The following is a 19,375-nucleotide window of genomic DNA, read 5'->3' as shown; positions in this document are numbered from 1 at the left end:
TATCCGTGAGTCCATGCCAGTATGCGGCAGCGAGTGCCTCGTCATTCAATTGGACTTCAGCGGCCAGCATGCGGAACTCGATGGCGTATTTGGCAGCAGATCTTCGGGCCTGAGAAATGTGAAAAAGAGAGAAGGCGGCTGTCTCATGCCGTGCAGGGGTATCAAATACTAGTTGAAACTCGCGTCTGAAGAGAGAGTAATCTTGTGTCACTTCACTTTTGCGCTCCCACAGGGGGGAAGCCCAGACGAGAGCGTCTCCGGTTAACAAAGCGTAGACATATGCTACTTTAGCATGGCCAGTGAGAAACAGGGAGGGGGACATCTCAAACTGCACCTCACATTGGTTTAAGAAACCGCGGCAGGTAACGGGGTCCCCATCGTAACGATTCGGAGAAGGAATCCGAGGCCCAGGATTGGCGAAGGTGGTAGTCACTGGTGTAGTGCGAGCCATGGGGGTCTCCTGAGGGGAGAACTTGGCCAATTTCTGGGAGACAGTAGATAATTGTGAGCTAACGAATTGCAAGGCTTCTAAGGAAATTTCTATGGCGATACCGGTACCCACCTCAGGGGGGTATGCGTTTGTTGGGCTCTGCATAATGTAACGCCTGTATGCCCGCAGACCTGGCAAGACCCCAGTACTGAGGTGGGAAAGATATTACACCACACACCCACAGCAGTGGGAGCAAGCCCGGAGTGTGTGTGGTATAGCGTTGCTGGGCCTGTTGAAAGAGTAGTTAGTAATACTTGCAACGTCCTTAGTAGTATGCGTGAGGATAGTCGTGTCTGTGTGCCAATGTCCAAGGGTTCCAGAAGGTAGAGTCGTCGGGGTACAAAGCCAGGTCCAAGGGTTCCAGAGAGCAGCGTGGTTGAGAGCGTAGCAAGGTTCAAAGAGGTACAGAGAGCAGAGTCGTCAGAGCAAGCAAGGTCAAAGCCAGGGAAATCCAAAGGTGAAACACAGGAGCAGGATACAGCAGGGACACAGGGGAAGCACAGCATAGGTCAGCACACATGGAAACAGGAACTATGCAGAGCGAGGGAGAAGTGGACAGACAGGGATTATAAAGGAAGGTGCACCAATGACAGAGAGGGGAGGAGCAGAGAGAGAAGTGGAAGAAGATAGGGATAGGTCAGGAAGAAGAGAGGAGGAGACAGAGGGGGCAATCAGGGGAGTAACCAGTGGAGATTGGGAGGAGGAGTCAGGGTCGTGGCCAGGTAGAGAAAAGGAACGTGTGCGCGCGCCCTCTGTAAATTGAGGTTGCGCGCGCACAGGCTGTGAGAGTGAGATGGCCCGCAGGGACCGGGAGGAGGACATAGAGGGCGGACAGAGCCCGGAGGAGGAGCGTGTGCGCGCGCCCTGCGTGAGCGGAGGGGGCGCATGCACAGGCCGCATCACCAGGTGCTCGGAATGCTGCGCTGCGGGAACCGTGCAGGAGGGAGGCAGAGGAGTGGACGGGACCACCAAGGATGGCAAGGTATTGCTCGTGGGCGCAACGGGTGACTGGGAGCGGGGAGCGCTATTGCAGGGGCTCGGGGACCGCGCGGATGCGCGAGGTCTGCGGGGCATGCGCTGAGGAAGTGGGAGAGAGGTAGAAGGAACGGGACAGGAGTGGGACAGGGTAGAAGGTTTAACAGGAGATGGGACAGGGGAGGATAAGGAAGGGGGAGGAATCCCCTGGATCGTCACAACGTCCCACCTCAGTAAAGGGCCGGGTCTGGTCTACGGGCAGCACTACCGTGACAGGTATATAGCCTCAATGGAAAAAATAATGGCCTACATAGGGGGTTCACTCCCTAAATATGAGAAAATCGGGGGCCCTTGGCTTCAGCACTCTACTCAATGGGCCAATGTAATAGCCATTTTGTAAACAGCTATCTTTCAAGGTTTATTCAGACATGTAATTATGCAACAACTCGGTGTGGATATATGTATGCTAATTGTGACTGTAACCATGGTTCTGCTCTGATCCTCCCCCTCCACCACACCCCTCCCAGTCCCACATAAAACTAAGAGGAACAGAGGCTGAACGCTGACAACAACGGCTACGGTATACAACTTACTCACATTTGACATTCAGGAACTATTTTTTATTCTAATTAATATTGCTTTGTGACTACCATACTGTATACTATGATGTGGATCGCAATCTTATGTATAACTCTGTAACTTTGGCTACACGTCCTCTGTTTTTCTTCTTCCACCAATGAATAATACATTGAAAAAAAACAAAAAAACAATTATCGACTTTAGCTCACATGCTGATGAATCTGTAAAGATTGGGATATTAGAACCTTTTTAATGGTAGATTAATTGTGCTGAAATCACAAAATATTTGAAGGACATTGTAAATTCCATTACATTAATATTACGTACATCTAATAGCCTATACCCTTCTTTGCATTCCCTTTTCCTCTTATCGCTATACTTCTCTCATCTGACTGCTCCTCAATGTTTGTTTATTTAGCTACTGTACCACCAGGTTCTCATCAGCCAAGATGGCTGCTAACTCAGGAAGCAGGGGGTCCTCAGAGCTAAAATGATTGCGGTTCAGCTCCGGAGACCCCCTGCTTCAATACTGTGTTATTAAAATAAAATAAAAGCAGTGCAATTGCCTGTTAGCGGTGTGCACAGAGAGTGGCTGATTCAGTCTCAGTCTTACTGCATATCTCTTACAATGTAGAAAAGAGTGCAGCGCACCGCGATCCAAAAGAAGAACAGGTCTGGCAAAAAGGTATCTTTAATAAGGAATCATAAAAGCAAGGGATCCCCTAGGGGCGTTCCACAACAGTGCTGCGAGGACGGCGACAGGTCCAGCAACTCCCCCATGCTAGGTCTCAGGGCGCATCTGAGACCTAGCATGGGGGAGTTGCTGGACCTGTCGCCGTCCTCGCAGCACTGTTGTGGAACGCCCCTAGGGGATCCCTTGCTTTTATGATTCCTTATTAAAGATACCTTTTTGCCAGACCTGTTCTTCTTTTGGATCGCGGTGCGCTGCACTCTTTTCTACATTGCTGGACTCCATTTCACTTCAGCAGCACGCGGTGGAGGGGAGACTCTGGTGACAAGCTAATACTGTGAGTACCTAGGGCAAACCCAATGAGGTAGGGGGGGCTGTCCTTGGACTACCTACCCCAACCTTCAGGGTATCTGGTGCCCCATTGCTCAATATTCAGTGTCACATTAATCAATGTTTTATTACCCAGAGTGTATCTCCCCTCCTTCCTATGCATAGTACACTTTAAGAGCACCTTATTTCACCAAACCATGCATATCTCTTACAGACAGGTGCAACCCAATATGATTCACACAGGTTGAGTCCCATTCAGATGCAGGGACCCATGCAGTGTTAATCCCAATGGGCCATTACTGGTGATATTACTGAGTTAAAATCTCCCTCAGGGAATCAAAATGGCTGCCCAATCCCATGCCAATAAGAAGCTGCAACATTATCGGTTGTGGTTTCCTATTGGAATGCCATTTAAATCCCCTTTACAAAAAAACAGGAAGTAATACTGGTAACTTCACCAATACATATCTCAGTGCCCAGAAACTCAAAATAGTGTGGTTCAGTTCAGGAGGACCCCCCAGCTTAAAAATCAATGAAGGTTGGTTAGGGTAGATGGCTCTTTTTAATTGCAATAACTGACTAAAATCAAGTGCTACTGTATTTGTAAATGGTGCATTAAAAACGGCTATTTCACTATACTGGCATAGACCAAGTGGTAACAATTATTGTAGGTACTCGCTTTCAGGGTTTGACTAATACTTTCACCATCTGGCTTGATTCATGTCCTCTTCACAACAATAATGAAAAATGTGCCAATCATTTAAAGTCAATGGACAATATCACATAGCCTTTTCTATACAGTCATTTAATTATGTTACTGGCAGTGTTGTGGTAAATCCAGTACATTTAGAGGACAGGAAGGTGAGCAGTGGTATATCTTAGGGTACTGGGACCAGTGCTTTTTAATATATTTATCCAAGACATTACAAATGCTCTGGAAAACAAAGTATGCCTTTTTGCAAATTACACAAAAATGTGGCAACTATGCATTACACACTTCTTATCTACTGTAAGAGTAATACAGATCAAGGGTGTGTTTTGTCTCAATAAAAAGGTCATGCCAATTGATACATTCCTAAAAAGAGGATAAAGAAATCATTATTGCAAACTATTCTTGTTCTATCTCTTACCATTACAGCTTTAGCAGTGATTCATTCACCACACTTACCTGCATTGATCCCAAATGCACAATTAAGAGTGTATTTCCAATAACTCTACAGTTTATGGCTGTCCCATTGTGTCCAACTTTTATACTACCTATAATTTCTTATCCCTACTTCCATGAGTGGCTAAAGCTTCCATGGACTTGTAGAGTCCCACTTGGCCAAGCTTTCCGATACTGTGCTCTCAAAAAGGGAATTTGTCTGCTATGTTAAAGTGGTTGTGACTTTCCTCATATATGAGTTTACCCCCATCCATCATGTTTATCCATCATTGTGACAATAACCAAAAGGGCTGCTTCTAAGAACTTACTGTTGATTACTTAATGCAGCATCTTTGTGGCTGTGAAACTGGGACACAATGAAATCCTGTTGATACAGGGGAGATGTAATATCCATTCATCAATGCTACAGTCTAGACAGTGTGCAGAGTTCTCTGGCACTGCTACTTACATGCTACAGTGTAAAGCATACAAATTAGGTAGAATCCTACTACACATAGATCTCTAGCTTATATTTTATAGTTACATGAGTTTTAAACTCTTATTGTGTTGTGGGCGTTCAGTTACCCCCAGATAATATCACACATAGAAACTATTATGGACTCATGTTACTTCACAAAAGGCAAGTCAAAACCTGGTCTGTGATCAAGCTTTTATGCACACTGTATTATTCTCAGTTTGAAAAAAGCAAAAGAAGTAGTTCACATCACCCCCACATTATTAATAATGAACCTTTTGCAATAGAAAAAGTGGAGTTGTGTATGGATATCTGCAGATCAAACGGTGCCATTTTCAAATGGAAAAGGTTGAGGTAGTTAACAAGGGGCATGTTTTGTGTCGCTGTTTGACTACTTAAATCTTTTCCATTTGAAGATGGCACAGTTTGAGCTGCAGTTATCCATTCACATTTTATTTCTTTTAAATAGAATTGTTTAACTATGGCAGCTCAGTGGAATATAAGAGCAGTCAACTTTCATTTGTAAAGATAGGTTTGCAGAAGGGAAAGTGTCACATCGCTTTACAATCTGATTTTCCTGCATGGTTATTAAAAGCTACAAGGGGTGGTCAATTATTTGTCATCGAGGTCCAAATTTCTTACACAACGTACAGTCCAGGCCCAGATATCCTATCCATATCTTGAGACCAGCTTCCTTACTTCAGAACCACTACATGGGATAAATAGGACACTGGATATTTTTGTGCTAAACTTGCTCTTGGAGAATAGCTCTCGACTTGTATTTGTATTATATTTTATTCTGCGAAAATAGTGAGTCCATCCATATCTCACACTTACCTCCAGGTTCATCAAGCGCGGTAATGGGTTAACGCACCCGAACGAGCGCTATCTTCCAATGACTCATGTGCATTAACCTGTAACAGAGCTTGACATATAAACCCCTTAGTTTCCCTAAGCCTGATCAAATGCCTCAAACATTATACAGTGTTTGAAGATATGAATATTCTGGGCATACCCTGCTCCATACGTTCCAACTAACAGTGTGATAATGATCCAGCTACAATTTTATATTTGTATTTGCCATCTTGATATAATAGATTAAGATCTGAAGAAAGACTAGCCTCGATCATTTTCACATGATTAACCTTCAGCAGTTTGGGACTAATCCCAAAACATAATGATGTGATAATAACATTTAGTTATTTTATTCAATTATGGGTACATTTGATATCCTTAATTGTGCAACTGTTGCCATTTTATACATATTCTTTTATAAACAACTCATTATTAAAGTCTTTCCAGTCTTGTTGTAAGAGCTAAATGTCCCTAAAAAAGGAAATGTTGGTATCTTCAGAAAACAAAGATATTTTTTTACAAGAAAGAAAAGTGAATTTAAAGAGAAAGGAGTAATCCTGCTTCACAAATGTATGGATGTAGTACGCTAGTAGGATAGATGTGGAGGTGCTGGCTAGGATCTAAGGTTAGTGAACATCAAAGAAAAGAAGCTAGAAGATCCCTTGTGCCGCACTCATTTTAAATACCTCCAGAACAATTGATATGTTAATAAAAACACATTTTTAATTATAAATCAAATTTAAAATATTGACACATACATATTGCATCGCAAAAATGAATAAAATAACTTAAAAGTGTGATGGGGTATGTGCAGACCAAAAAACTCTTTAATGAGTTCAGTACTAATATATATCTTATTGGCTTCAATATTTGGTCCCAGAAAAGGGGAATTGCTATTGACTTATTGACTTATTGTTTAATAGGATTAAGAACAGTGGTTACTGTTCTAAATAAAGTGAATTTAAAGTAGGATATCTATACAAATTAATACTGTTAATCCTATTTTGAATCATACTAAACAAAAATAGCCAGAAGGGAATCGTACTGGATTTATGAATGAAAAACTACGGCCCATAATGGACTATAGAATTCGACAGCACCATTTCTCCAAGAAGTCTAAAATGACTGTCTAGAAGTATCCCATTTTATTCTTTCCAACATCCTATAAAGGACTACATTTAGGTAACTATAAATTATGTGGTCATTGTCACTAAATAGGTTCCCTATAGTCATGCTAGATTATTCAGATCAGTAGCCCTATAGTTGAATATCCCATCATTGTTCTCATATGAAGCTTGCCCACAGCCTCTATCTACTTCATGGCTCACTATGCACTATGATAGCTTCTATTCAATATTCTGGACACACACAAATGCTCAACTGTCTAGAATTAGAAATGAATATGATTAGAAACTTGTCATAGTCACATAATTATTATTGTTTGTATATATTTATGAATAATGCATTTATGTAGTTTATAGGTATTTATTGAAGTGAAACTTCTTTAGTGGCACCTATTCTGATGGGGTAAAACTGGAGAGTTGGGGGCGAAATGTGAAACGGAAGTGACGTCACGGCTCCCCCCCCCGCTACCCCCCCGCTCCCTCCATACGTCTGCTGTCACATGCGTCGGCGGCGATAGCCACCGGCGCTGCTCCTAACGGGCGCTGCTCCCCCCACACGTCTGCTGCCATGCCGCGCATGCGCACTACTTATGGCGACACTTACGGACTTCTGCACATGCGCAGAAGCAGCTGGCAGCGGCGCCGTTCCCCCAACATGTCCGCTGCCATGCCACGCAGGCGCAGTAGTCATGGGGACACAGAGGAAAGTCACGCATGCGCAGAAGCGGCACCGTTCCCCGCCCGTTCCCCGCTGACATGCCGATGGACAGGAAGAGAGGAGGTATGGGGAGGAGGGAGGAGGGAGTAGGGAGGACCGATGACAGATGAAGTGAGAGTGATGAGATCGGACCTGGCAACGATGTCCACATTAAAGGACACCAAAGGAAGAATAGGTTGGGGAGAGGGACATCACATTGAAAACATCACAGTCCTAGTGATTCTGTGTGTGTGCAGCGAGTAGCAGGACAGGGCAGAAGTGGATTTGCATTCCCTGCCCTTGCAGCCAGCCGTTCAGTACCTGTGTTTGTGTATGAATAAGGTACAGTCAGTGTCAAATGCTGCCGATGCTGCTTCTGATGGTGAGATATAGCTGCATGCAGCTCCTGGTGTCCTGTGCTCTCTGCTAATATGCACTGAAGGAACCTTCCAGACTGGCACGAGCCATCACCAGAACAATTAAAGACTGTCAAAACAGAATACACTGAAAAGCTGAGACACACTACACACTGGAAATCTCAGTGCTAGTAAATACTCAGGGTTAAGGAAATAGCAAGGTATCTGTATGACAAATCTCAACTGTCAACCCAAATGAAATATAACATTCTTCTGTGTACTGGAAATATCTGATCTATACAAAGTCAGCAATATATCAGATTGTAAAATGCAGTGGTCACAGTACTAATACAACCTCAGTGGTGCTGTGCTTGAGTGCAGAGAGAGCACAGTTATTTGAGCAATGGACACTATAATAATGGTACTAATTTTACAAACCTCATGGTGTATTCATGCAGAATATAAAGGGTGAGACTATTTGTAAAACACATCTCAGTCACACGCACAGTCACCCGCACAGTCACACGCACCCGCACACTCACACGCACCTGCACAGTCACACGCACACTCACAGTCACACGCACAGTCACAGTCACATGCACACTCACAGTCACAGTCACACTCACACTCAGTCACACTCAGTCACACGCACACTCAGTCACATGCACACTCAGTCACACACACACTCAGTCATGCACACTCAGTCACGTGCACACTCAGTCACATACACACTCACAGTCACACGCACACTCACAGTCACACGCACACACGAGGAATTCACACTTAGTGCAAATAGCTAATACAGGGGATGTGTGCCGAGCACGCGCATTCTAAGTCAAATTTATTTGCGTTTTGTCAATGAAATTGTATTTTGATTTTTAATTAAAACATCACCAACACAAATACAATTTCTGTGACAAAAGTCAAAGAAGTTTCACTTACAGTACTATGCGCGTGCACAGCACACACAGCTTTTTTTTCTCATGACGAGTCATGAAAAGTAAGTCACTGGAGGTAATAATGATTGATGACACATAGAACTTATTAGAACTCATGTTCCTTCTATTTCTCCTAACATATACATTATGAATACTATTATAATGAATCCAAGTATTACATGGTTCCAACACACCCATTGAGAACTTGACGTCCCTTCAATAGATTCTTTATTGAGTCTATTGCCCTATTTATAATATCACTATAGTTTGTGATGTCTCTGATATTTCCATTTAGCTATGTATCCGTCTGGTATAAGATGCCAATATGCAAGTCTGTGTCTGTTTACCTAATTGTACGTATCAGCATCACACAGTTAGTATCCTCAAAGATTGTGCTGTTTTTAATGTTTGTAAATGCTCTTACATGTTTCTATTTAGTTTTTATACCTGTAGTATTGATGTATAATATGCCACTGTGCAAGGTTGTATCTGCTTGCTCTGTTCACTAATTTGTATGCATTAACACTGCACAGTCTACTTAGAAATTGTCTCCAGTTCCATAATACATCACTACCCTTGTATGTTTGCAGGGGGTTAATGAGAGACTATTTAAAGATCAAAGGGAGTTCCGGACATTGTACAGAGACCCGAGAAAGTGACACCAGTCATGAAATGCGTCGGGTTAAAGAGAAAGAACATCGGAGATCCCCTAAGCGGCACACTGTGAGTCACCATTAAGAGACGGCCCAGTGCACGGGACCGTGAGGAGACGGAGATGCCAAGCATCATTACTGCAGGAGATGGGGACACATTACCCAGGATTCTTCTTACTTACTTACTTACAGTACTACATGTCTGAGTTCGTTGAGCAGCTTGTAAGTTGGATTTCAATTTTATTGCATGATGTCTAGCCGCTGATTCATCCAACACAGTTATTTTTATTAACAAGATGTGTCTTGTTTTGTCCAATTTTATATTAAAGATGCTCAGTTTTTTTACATCTCTTATCACGTATGTTTTGCTGATCCACAATTTATCTGCATATACCATTCCACTGTAGACAAGCATACTTACTACAGATATCTAGCACAAATGTCATTGTGAGCATTAGCCCTGTTTTTTATACTCACCACTTTTTTCAACTTTTTTCCATTTTATTTATTTATTTTTTACACCTTTGCAACTAACACCACTAGGAGTATCTCCGCTACCAACACTTGATACATAAATAATTTTTCACAGACACTTGTATCACACAGATATTTGGAGGTGTTGCACTATGTTTTGTCTTTATTTTTCATTTCATGTAAAACCCTGCTCAAGGTACTGCACCGACACACTTTATTCGAGCAAATACCCAGTATGTACCTGGCAGATATCTGGAATGCGCCGCTCCTCACCTCTGACAAGCCCCGTTGCGTTTGCCTTCCCAGCCTGGGTTCATGCCTGGCTGACGGGCGGCTGATCTGTTAAATGATAATGATTAGGATTTAATAGGCTGCAATGCTTCGCGTGACTACCAGATGGCATAAATTCATGAATTGTAATGCAGTATATATATATATATATATATATACTGTGCAGTATTGCAGTCAGCGGGAATAAAATGCTTCAATCCCTGCCTGGAAAATAACCCAATGCACTCGGGCAGAAAACAGTCACAAACCTCAATACACCCGGGTATACCCGAATTGGTGGGACTAGCCGAGCTCGAATAAAGTGTGTCGCCAGTGTATCAACGGGACTCATTCACTGAAGGATACTAAGAAGCAATCATCTGTTTGTACCACTGACATCTGGTTTGATTTTCACTTTGATTATACAATATCCGTCCTAGCATTCACCATTCTGTCATAGAAGTCACTTTTTGGAACAATTATAATATTCTTGTTTAAAAAAAAAAAAACAGATGCGGGTGCTGACATCAAGAAACTAAAAACAGAAATGAAAAAAGCTCATAATTGAGTTTTACCCCATATCACTTAGTGTGTTTTTTGAGTCCTACATACACCTGAGAAGAACTCTCTTGTTGATCCATTATAAGGTATCACAACCTTCAACAAATCTACAACTTTCTCCTGTTAACCTTTAAAGTACCCTTATGATGTACCTGGTACTGCATGGGCCCTGGCACACCAGGGGCCCTTATAATGTACAGATACCTGCTATTTTCCCATGGAATAATCTCGCTGACAGCTCTAATGGAGCAGCCTGATAGAATCAGAAGTGGAGCTGTCTCCACTTTGGTTTCTGGCACCTGGGTGCAAGTAATTTGATTGCTCCTGGGAAGATCCCGAGACCAGAGTTGTCGGAGGTCCAGTGACACTATGATGCCGCAGGACCCCCGGCACTGTAAGGGCTCAGCTGCTCTTTAATATGCAGTGAAGTCCCCGTTTACCATCAGTCAAATGAATGAGACTAAAGTCTGCGGCAGATGGAAGAGTATTTCACAGTATGATGAATAGAAATCTTAATATCAATTTATCAAAGTACTTTACATTACTTTTACCAAATAGCAAAAGCTAGAAATGTAGTATATTTTCATGTGGTGTAACAAAGGGAGGTGAAAAAGAATTGAATGGTTCACACATTAATATTTAATTCACTGCCATAATCTCTGTCTAAATCACAGTATGGTGGGAAGCAAAAGGTGCACTCATGCAACTTCATGGATACTGCCTCGGGTGCACGCCCTACACCTGAACTGGTGCTGCTCATCAGTGAAGGTAGAACACAACGGCACTCCAGAGGACTTGATATAATAAAGTGAAAAATGTATTACAAAGGTGATCGACATTTCGATCCACAACTTGGACAATTATCAAAATTCTCAAATAGATAATGTGTGCTGTTTAAATATGTGTAGCGCATGTTCCCCCACCCCTTGGGTGATAAGGCGACTACTGTGCATGTGGTGCAATTCCTTTGGCTCACAGAAGTCTGAGCCTCCGCTGCTGGGAGCTTGGGGTGTGTGTAATAAATATGCTAACACGCCTCCACCTGGGAAGGATCCTCACGCAGTGGGATAGCATCTCCCAAAACAATGCAGTCAGTAATTGCACACAAGGTATATGTAACAGTATTTACTGGACGGTACATATAATAATAAATGCAACATAACATAATACATACTATAAAGAGCACCTAACCCAAACCCCCAGTGAATGTCCCAACAGTACTTTGGGTGCTAGGCACCAATACCTTGATGTCCCTTTCCCCAGTGTCCAACCCACCCAAAGTGTAAGGCGTAGCGCTCTCCAATTAAATGTTGGTGCACTTGTTGGGATAGGTACCTGCCGGATACATCCGCACCCGGGCGCGCTGTGTCCTGCGACGGGCTACTTGGACCCAACGATAGTTGAAGACTCCGGTGCGTCCGTCCTCGCAGGGGAATTTCGTCACATGAGGTTATAGGGTCCAAGTTCACCAAGGGCCAAGATACCGCTGCGTCCTGGCTGTATCCTGCCACTCTGATGATTGTACAGGGCCGTGTCCCTATTCTATGGATGGTCCCTGCAGCAACACAAGCTGATGTGAGTATGGGATTAGCTGGGATATAATGGGGAAGTTCTGGTCCAGTGCAGGATTCACAGACCCCTGCACATACAACCCACCCTTTTCCTGATTTTATCTCTCACTAACTCATAACTCCTAACTCACTACTCACAAACTTATTAACTTCTAATTCACTAACTTCTAAATTACTAATTTACTAAACTACTAACTTATTCACTCCTAAATTACTAATTGACTAACTCCTACATTACTAACTTACTTCTAATTCACAACTCACTTACTCACTGTCTCTCCCCCAACTGCCTAAACTGTCCCTCTCCTCAACTAATGGAAACAAAAGAAACAGCGCACAATGCCAAATAGTGAAGCAAGTAATGCTATATATTAGTAATTACAGGGTAATAGATCTGCGTACATCAAAACAGTGGAATAGGTGCATTTAGTGTGTTTCACACAAGTTACCACTCAGCAACTGTTGTCAGAAGAGTCTGCAGCTTGCTTCTCTCAGCGGGGGCGCTACGTTGGTTCAGGAGCAGGATTAATGTCCAAAACCCCTCATCCAGCAGTACATCACTCCCAAGGGGATTTCCCTTTACAGCAACCACGCTCCGTTGCAGGTATTGGTGCTTGGTGGGACCGCTCGCGCTTCCAAGCCGTCTGGTGCAGCTCGTGTGGCTCAGCGAGCAGATCCACTGTACGGGGGTGAGACCTCAGCTCTGCAAGGGTACACTCGGCGTGCCACGTTGTCGTTCCATCACGGGATACTGCGTGATGACGTCACAGTCTCCGCAGCAGCGAGGGAACCGGCAGGGAGGCAGTCAAAGTCTCTCAAAGTCTCTCAAAGTCTCTCATAAGCCCAAAATTACCACCGGAAGTAATACTAGCAGGGTGAAGCCAATGGAGTCAATGGCAATATTAAGGCACTAGATAAAAATCATCCAACATGTTTCGTAGAATAAACTCCCTGAAGAAGTAGTTTATTCTACGAAACATGTTGGATGATTTTATTTTAATAACATTATATGACACCACATTTTTCTATGTGTATTTTAGAATTGCTATGACATAGTTGCCTAGCAATCACGCATTCAAATGTTGGCGCCACAAACATGCAACACACATTTTTATTTCCAGTGGACACACCAACTCTTTACCCTATTTAAACAGCATACATTACCTGTTTGAGTATCTTAATAACGGTCCAAGTTGTGAATCGAAACATCAATCACCGTTGTAATACATTTTCACTTTATTCTATCACGTGCTCTGGAGTGCTGCTATGTCCTACCTTCCCTGGATGAACTTCATATACTAAACCACAGTATTGACAAGTTACTTTGACTAGGTTCTGGTCCAGTCCTGGTTCTTCAGGTCTCTATTTTAGATAGAAGTTCAGAAATATTGTGAATCATATCACCTTGGGATAAGCATTAGAAAAGAGGAACTAGATCAAAATGTCATTGATGATGTAGAGTTCTTGGCAATAAGGAAATCATCACCTTTGAACTAGGCTTAACTTTATACATCCCTTGATGAGTTCCAGGATCCTGTAGTATTAAAAGTGTTCTGTTTCTACCTCCTCATCAATCAAGTTAAGGGGACAAAGACGGTCAATTCTTATCCTCAACTATTTTACAGTGCAGGAAGACACCCGAAAGGTTTTTACAGAAGTAAATATAAGTATATAATTCTTCTTTACAGGTATGTTCCACAGCATAAAACTATAGCACTTCATCATATCTCTGGATTATCTGACAACATGCAACATTTCTGCAGCTGGTTCCATTGACCAGCGTGTTCCTGCCTTATCAATGTCTAGAATCTCATCAATTGTTCCCGTGGTGTAAAGAAGGAGACCAATGCTATATCATTTCTTTGACAGGATGCGTTAATATTGGACCTCGCACAAAAACAGTGTATTGATAAAAAATATAAATGATCGATGGTGTTAATAATAAAGAAGGAAATGGGTTTAAATTTAAGAAACATCATTACAAGTTTTGACAAAATTAATGTATGAAACAGACAAATAAAAATAGAGAAGAAAAGAAGTGCATGCGCCTATAGTGTGATCCAGTATTTAATAGCCACAAACTATCAAAGATAAAACAGCGTATCTGTCAGTTAAGACACTGGTTAGGTGTTCGTAGGAGCTCTCCCTTGGTGTACTCTCTTTCTATAGCCCTGGCTCTGCATTCTCGGCATGTGATGTATAATGGCCTGTATTCTGATGTCACTTAATCAGTGTCTTGCCATTCGCCTCCCAACACATTTTGCCGCTAAGCAACTTCCTCAGGGTTGTGTGCAGAGCGGCAACATAGTATAGATAGAGATTTGATGCTTTAGTTACCCTCCATATGGTTAACAGAGGAATTAGCAGCCATGGCAGACAAATAAAACTACTTGAAATATGTATATACAGTATATAATTATTTCAGCTGGGATAGGCCATAAGGTATCTTGCAGTGTTGAAAAATGTTTAATGGAATAGCACTGCTTAGTAAATATAGGTCTAGGTCTTAGAAATTGTTCTGAGAACAGTTGCACTAGTGTGCAAAAGAACATTTTCTCAGTCCACTTTCTACTTATAAATTACATTCACTAACTATTTTTTTGTCCAGGTAACACTGGTCACTAAAAAGCATTTTCTCCGGGTGACTCCAGAGCAAAGGGATTACCAATGTGTTGCTGACCACAGGAAATCAAAAGCTTAACAATGCTGGCAGAAAATGTTTTTCATTGTGTCGCAGGCCTACCTGGCATTCAATGGGTTAATAACAGCCATAGTCATTTCATTGAGTGGTTCACATTTAGGCCCATACTTACTAAGTGCTACTGGACCATAAGGCTACGCTTATAGTGCCGGCGATGGCGACGCGATGGTCAGGCAACGGTCGCTGGAAAATCAAATAAAGATGACTTCCAGCGATCGCGACCAATCCATCGCTCTGTCGCGTCGTTGCATCGCGCTTACTGTAAGCGCACGCGACTGAGGTAATGCATTTGTTTTGCCGCAACATCGCGTTGCTGTCACCGTCGCCGGCACTACTGCACCGACACACTTTATTTGAGCAAATACCCAGTATGTACCTGGCAGATACCTGGAATGCGCCGCTCCTCACCTCTGACAAGCCCCGTTGCGTTTGCCTTCCCAGCCTGGGTTCATGCCTGGCTGACGGGCGGCTGATCTGTTAAATGATAATGATTAGGATTTAATAGGCTGCAATGCTTCGCGTGTCTACCAGATGGCATAAATTCATGTATTGTAATGCAGTATATATATATATACTGTGCAGTATTGCAGCCAGCGGGAATAAAATGCTTCTATCCCTGCTTGGAAAATACCTCAATGCACTCGGGCAGAAAACAGTCACAAACCTCAATACACCCGGGTATACCCGAATTCGTGGGACTAGCCGAGCTCGAATAAAGTGTGTCGCCAGTGTATAAGCGCAGCCTAAGATTCCTTGCAGCACCGAAACACACACCTTACAGTCCATTTGCTTGAATGGTCTATACCAGGGGTCTGCAGCCATTCAAAGAAAATTTATTTGACCAAAATATTTTGAGCCACAACACATGCATGAATATGATTACACCCCCACAAACACATACATGATACATATACTGTACACACACACACACACACTAATAGTTATAAAGGTATATATAAGCTTTAACTTACAACAAACTTATTCCCATCCTCCCTTCTCTCACTCCCTCCTCCTCTCTCACCCTCTCCCTCAATTCCCCCACACACTCAAATCTCCCTCCACACAATTCCTCTGTCCGATACTCATATCCCCCCATCCCACACTCAATAACCCCCCTCTCCACACTCAATAACACCCCTGCTCACACTCAATAACACCCTCCCCCAACACACACACACAATACTTCTCCTCCCCCAATACACACACACAATACCCCCATCCCCCAATATACACACAATAACTCCACCTTCTCCAATACACACACCTTACCTTGGAGGGAGGCCTCCGGTGTCGCATCCATCCAGTGGGCAGATGTGGAAGTTGAACCCAACTTTGTCACCGACCTGCATATATGCGGGGTGGAACTTCCATTGAAGGCCACCAGGAGAGAGCTGGGGCCAAGTTTGTTGGCAGCTTTACGCGGAAGTGCCACGCCTTACTGAAAGAGCCACAGGTTGCCAACTCAGCCAGTAAGCACAACGCAAAAACACAGATCAGAGCTATGTTCACTACAACAGGGGCGTGGGGGGGGGGGGATCCTAGCTGGAAAGGTGCTGAGCGCCACATTGAAGGCTTATCCAGGGTTTGCTTCCACGCTGTAGGTTTAGGCACCGTCCAGGCCTCTCTGGTGTGATTCACGGCAGAGAGCTTTCAAATCTAGTGCTTAAAGGTCCTGCTCTCCGTTTCTCCAGCAACACACAGTGCCGTAGCACAAAGCACTTTCAAATTTCCTGCTTTTTTAAGCTCAGGGCCTAATTTTCAGGTGTCTCCGGCACAACCTCGGAGCACACCACTTAGTTCACCTCCACATCAGGATCAGAATTATAATCGAACGCCAATCGGGTTCCCCTTTCATTTATTCCCCGCTACCATAGGAAATCATGGTAGAAGGACTGGCGACCAATCACAGCACGCATGCTGCTCGGGAATGAATCAGGATGTGAGGGCTCATCTGCATTGGCCAATCAGTGCTGGGAGCAGGGCTGAGAGAGTTAAAGGGCTTTGGACGAAAATACAAATGGGTTAATGGGCACAGCGCCTACTAGGGGAGGGGGGAGGGAGGGCTTGTCAATGGCTTCGTCCCGGCCGGTGCCTCTATGGTGGGGAAGCAGCCAAATGCTAAGCTTTTTGGGCAAATGGCCCCCCGGTCCTACTCCACCCATGGCTCTCTCCTTTGTCCCTGCACCTCTTCTCCCCCTCCAGTTCCATCAATAGCCATTTCTCCAAACATGCGGGCTACACAAAAGGTTTCTCGGCCCCCCGCATGTCTGGAGACTTTGGCTTTGCTTTATGTGGGCACAAATACAAATGTTTACACTTCAGTAAATTTTCTCAACAGGAATAAGCATATAGTTTACATGGAATGCAAGGGCTTTCGGGCATGTAAACACAAGTGGCCTGGTGGGGCCGAGCTTAACCTTTATTATGCTGGTCTCATGGCCCTTTCTGGCACAAGGACCTCAACTTGCACCCCTAAACCTGCAAAAACAATTAACTTATACTACAAAACAACCAATTAAGGCTTTAGAGAATATATTATATTGCTAAGGGCTTTACATTGATTACAGTCCCGGTATATGTTTTTGGGACTGCCAGTGTAAATTGCATTGTTTGCTCTTCATAGATTCTTCTCATTATTATTCTTGTTTTAGAGATTCCAAAATAAATCCAATCTATAAATTCACTATACATAAAACTATTATGCTGTTGTTGAGAGGAATGGCTGAACAAAAGCAGAGTGAAAAAACAACAATAATAACATTGAATTTGTAAAAACAATATACACTAATTACAACAATTAAAGTCCAATTTTCTGATTTTTTTACAGAGGCTTTCCCCTTCCTGTTTCATCCTGGTCATATATTTATACTAATTAAAAAGAGAGAGACAGAGAAATTAGCATCACATGAATAAGTCATTTATCATATAAGTATATACTGTATCACACATGGAAAAACTTCCAATACAAAATTACATATGATACAGTAAATCACTCAATTAAATACATTGAGACTGTGCCTCATCAACTGTATGAACAATAGATTTTTCTAAATAGAGTCTAAAATAGTATCTAATTGATAAAGTGCATGAAGGTAAATAAAGTGCATGATCAGAGAAAAACACAGTGTACTAATTGGTTTGCAAACCTAAAAGCAACAATCATTCCCTTTGTTCTCTGTCCAATACCAACATAAACCAAACAAAGTAATCCCTCACATCACAATACACCTACATGATAGTCTTCACTCCCATCATATACAGTAAGGAGTAGTAATTATTTGTAAACCGCCACAGGTTAAAAAAAAAAGACGTAGCATGGATATGTGGAATCGTGGTATGCCGACAGGGATTCTAGTCTGTTGAAGTTTAAAAGAAACACTGCAATTAAGTAGAGAGTGTTCCAGACGTGGATGTCGGTCCAATCGATATGCTGGCATCGTTATACTTCAACCATGCATGTGAGGGGGCAGGCAGTGGCTGCTAGGGGGTGCAGTGGCTGCGGGGGGGGGGGGGGGCTGGAGCCCGGTCAGAGCAGTTGCTGCCAGCCCCGGCTCTCCCCCAGCTGCAGGCTTGTCCCTCATTGTCTGTCCCACACCAAGGTGTCTGATGCTGATGCGCGCCGGGTCTCCCTCTCACGCCGGCGCACTAGAGGCTAAGTCCAGCTGACTTCTGGCGTGCGTTGATATCAGAGAGACCTGGCAGCGCCAGCATCAGACACCTCGGCATGGGACAGACAGTGAGGAAAACTCCTGCAGCTGGGGGAGAGCCGGGCTTTGTGGCAGCTGCTCTGACCGGTCCCCGCACCTCTCCCCCCCCCCCCCGCAACCACCCTACATTTGAAGAGAGGTAATACCGGACACATACATGTCCGTTATTACCTTTCATTTAAACCAGACGCAGGGGCAAAATACCGGGCTGACCAGTTCAGAACCAGACACCTGGCAATCCTAGCTTCTAAAACCCTTACTTGCCGCACACGTCCAGTTTTGCCCGTATATTTTTCCCCACAACTGCAGGACATCAAATATAGCACTGCAATAGTTCTGCAGACTGCAGTTGATATAATGAAATATCTTATACAGTAGCTTTTGTCCTTAATCATCCCCGGAATGACGTCCCTCTATGCACATATTGACAGGAGATATTCTGATGCAGAAAAATGGCTATGCACCAGGATAACTCATAGGTTTTCAGATCTCCTGCTAGTCATGATAGCGATATATACCCATTTGTGGGAAGGAGACCTATCTTCCTGTGATAATGACCAGTGATTTGGAGGTGATACCATTATCAATTAAACTTTCCAATAAAACATAATTCCTTGTATCCTCCTTCGTTATTCCATTTAACAAAAATTCCTGTTTGGCAGCCTTCACAATCCCTATAGGGTTTATCAATAGACCTATTATTGTGTCCTCATTCTTTGAATCTACATTTCACTTTAGTAGACTTGCCTAAAAAAAATCATCATTAGAGCTGTTTCGTCTGATC

The sequence above is a fragment of the Ascaphus truei genome, chromosome 4 (genome assembly GCF_040206685.1).
Source record: "Ascaphus truei isolate aAscTru1 chromosome 4, aAscTru1.hap1, whole genome shotgun sequence".
In the NCBI taxonomy this organism is placed as follows: Eukaryota; Metazoa; Chordata; class Amphibia; order Anura; family Ascaphidae; genus Ascaphus; species Ascaphus truei.
The sequence above is the reverse complement of the archived record's forward strand: the minus strand, read 5'-3'. Positions refer to the sequence as shown.